Source organism: Microtus ochrogaster (genome assembly GCF_000317375.1).
Source record: "Microtus ochrogaster isolate Prairie Vole_2 chromosome 14 unlocalized genomic scaffold, MicOch1.0 chr14_random_1, whole genome shotgun sequence".
Lineage (NCBI taxonomy): Eukaryota > Metazoa > Chordata > Mammalia > Rodentia > Cricetidae > Microtus > Microtus ochrogaster.
Window position 1 is genome coordinate 19,854,298 of NW_004949096.1, and position 3,748 is coordinate 19,858,045.

At 39.2% G+C, this 3,748-nt stretch overlaps 1 protein-coding gene across 3 annotated transcripts in view; it reads right to left on the reverse strand.

The window, feature by feature from the left end:
* Positions 1 to 3,748, reverse strand: part of Celf1 (CUGBP Elav-like family member 1) — a 71,518-nt gene that overhangs the window by 59,370 nt on the left and 8,400 nt on the right. The window lies entirely within an intron of this gene.

Here is a 3,748-nt window from a genome sequence, read left to right on the forward strand (position 1 = left end):
AAGAGCAGGCAATGCTCTTAACTGCTGAGCCATCTCTCCAGCCCAGTAATTAATAATTTTAAAGACTAAATGTAAGTATTACCAAGATATGCTAAAAACCAAAAAAGCTTGCTTTATTGTATAAATGTCAGCTGAGCAGTGATGGCACACACTTTTAATCCCAGCACCAGGAAGGTGGATCTCTGAGTTGGAGACCACCCTGATCTACAAAGTGAGTTCCAAGCAGCCGCTGCAGAGAAACAAACCAATAAAGGAGACTGGGGCAGCTGACCGGCAGGTGCAGGCATCGAGAAGGGCGGCTCAGACTCTGGTGTCTCATTTACTCAGCTAAGCTCTGTTGTTTTCAGGTTGTTTTCAGTTTCCCAGCTCCATCTATAACCAAATTAGTTTAGCAAAGGTCTATAAGCTGTTTCTTTTTAATTGTCCTCAAAGCAGTGTCCAGGAGCTATTAAAAAGAAACAGCATACAATAAAAACAATCACTATATGAAAGTGTCTTCTCATGATCTCTCATAAACTTGAATGGAAACAGGAAGACAAGATCAGAGGATAGTTTAGTTTAATAGCATACAATCTAAAAACAAAAAGGAGATTCAGTCTACAGGATGTGAGAGGTCCTTCTTTGTTTTTATTAATGATTAACACTTTCCTTAGAAAATCCTATCTTGGCCCAGAAAAGCTAAAGAACACAGACTGCCAGCTGTATGTCAAATTTTCTTTTTTCTTTTGCACTACAGAAAAGCCAAAACCGTGACTGTCCTGACCTTGTTAAAGTTGGTATACAACGGGACTGGAGAGATGGCTCAGTGGTTGCTCTCCCAGAGGACCTGGGTTCAATTTCCAGCACCCACATGGAGCTTACAGCTGTAACTCCAGTTCCAAGGAATCCATCATCCTCACACAGACTATCTACAGAAAATACTCGTGCACATTAAATAAATAAATCTAAGAAAAATAAAGGTTGGTATACAGTATGTTTCAAGATTATAGAGCTTCACAAAGCTTTTATGCCAAATTCTAAACAATGCAGAAACTACCTTTTAACAAAAAGCTGCCTACAGAGAAACTCCATCCTAGAACCCCCCCTACAAAAGTTGCTTACATTATTGTCATAAAATTGCTTGAGGCTTTAAAATACTCTTAATTCAGGAGATAATGACTTAAAGTCATAGAATGTCAATGTTTTCTTCCTCTTCCTTAACCCTAAACTGTTTCAAACATAAAAAGCAACTCTACCAGATAATTTAGCACTCAACAAATATTTACTCTATGCAAGGCCCTGATATTAGTAAACAGGAGGGCTGTATTTCCTTTGTGCACAGCATTCAGTTCAACACCATACACACACTACACCCGACCATAAGGGAAAAAAAACAAACAGACCATTTATGAATCTTCTCTATGGACGTAATTTATTCAGAAAAACAAAGTGGCTCTCAACACAGTATGTATACTTACAAACACACTTTGGTCTAGTAACAAACATCTTATAGCTTTTAATAAATTACAAATCTATACTTTACTCATTGCATACAAATCTACTTATTTAATTTTAATTTCTGCTCATTAAAAGGACTTTTCAAAGGTGGGGTGTAATGGAACAAGTCAATCTCTATTTCAAGGCCAGCATGTTCTAGCTACGTAGTACGTTCCAGGACAACCAGAGCAACATAGAACCTGTCTTAAAAAATAAAACAAACAAAAAAGAATCTTCACATTTCTCTGGTCTTTCTACTTAAAAACAAAATAACAACAATAACAAAACCCACCCAAATTCAAAGGAAGACAATCAAATTAGAAGCGCTAAACTCTCCTTTTCGTAACCTCCCTCATTAACATTCCTCAAAGAGAAAAACAACACTGACGTTCCCATTACAGATAATTTATGAAATTACTAATTAAACCCACACCATAGAGACTCCATCAACTGAGCACAAAGCCACTCATTCTCACCCTTTATTTAAAGCCTCAAGTGACACTCAACCTACATTACTGTGTTCCAGTGTACCACTCAAATCATCAGCATTTAAAAGGACATAGTGGCACAAGCCTTTGATCCCAGCACTTGGGAGGCAGAGACAGAGAGATCTTTGTGAGTTCAAGGCCAACCTGGTCTACCAAGTTACAGGATAGCCAAGACTGTTACACAGAGAAACCACCCTGTCTCGGAAAAACAAAACAAAAGAAATAGGGACCTAGCAGGGGTTGGTGGCACAGGTTTGAAATTCTAGCTACTCCAGAGAACTAAGGAAAGAGGATCAAGAGCTCAAGGCCAGCCTGGAAAACTTGTTGAGATCCTGTCCCAAAACAAGTAAAGGAAGGGCTTGGGATATTTCAATTAGATATAGGCTTATCTACCACATGGGCAAGGCCCTGTGTTCCTTCATTATCACTAAAAATAGGGAGCTGTGGTATTTAAATGTAACTGGCCCATAAGCTCATAGGAAATGGCACTACTGGAAGGTGTGGCCTTGGTTTTTATGTTTTTTTTTTAAAATATTTCTTATAGTTTATTTAACTTTATTTTATGTTTTATATGAAGGTGTCAGAACCCCTGGAACTGGATCTACAGACAGTTGTGAGCTGCCATGTGGGTGCTGGGAATTGAACCCTGGTCCTCTGGAATAGCAGTCAGTGCTCTTAACCGCTGAGCCATCTGTCCAGCCCCCAGATGTGGCCTTGTTGGAGGCAGGCTGCCTTTGCTCAAGCTACTCTCCGTGTAACCCTCAGTTCACTTCCTGTGCCTGCATGCTGCCATGTCCTATCATGATAATGGACTAAACCTCTGAAACTGATAAGTCACCCAGTTAAATTTTTTCCTTTATAAGAGGTACCCTGCTCATGGTGCCTCTTCACAGCAATAGAAACCCTAAGACAGGAAGGATCTAACAAATAAATAATCTTTTACTACATAAATAGCACCTGTGAAATATCCTTGAAAGTCTCTCATGCAACTAAAACTGACTCTATATTCATAACCAGTATTGATTTATCAGGATGAAATCATCAGTTAGCTAATAAACGTCAAATGGCTATAAATTCAAGTAGTCACCACTATCCTATTATCCTTCTACCCCTTGGTCCCTACAAGTCTTTTGCTCAGAAGGCAGTTGGAATAAGGCAAATAGCTAATAAGTAGCACAGGGTTTTCCATAGTACTAACCCACTCCAACCTAGCTAACAGCTAGCAGCACCACCATCACCAAGACAGAATTTACCCCGGAAGAGAAGTGTGTGACTACAGTGTGGGAAAGGAGATTAGTGGAGAAGAGTGTATCCCACAAACAAAAGCTATAAGCACAAAGAAACCAGGAAAGGCCACAGTAAATTATCTGTACAAAACTACCAAAAATTTTAATATAGATATATATCCAAATAAAGATGGGTCAAAAAAAAAAAAACAAAAAAAAACCTGTCCACTCAGAGTAGACTATTAGCTACCCTACCTTATACATTATCACCAAATACCACACGTTCCTCTAGTCTCTGCTAGAATTTGCTTTCACTCACAGGAAACAAAAAAAGAGAAACTAGCCACAGTTCCTAGTCTGGAGATTCTTTTCTGAAGAAAAGCAATGTTATGTAAGTCAAACAACTGACCTTACAAAAACTGAAGACAACATTAAAAACTGAACAGCTTGCCGGGCCGTGGTGGCGCACACCTTTAATTAATCCCAGCACTCGGATCTCTGTGAGTTCGAGGCCAGTCTGGTCTAAAAGAGCTAGTTCCAGGACTGGCTCCAAAGCAA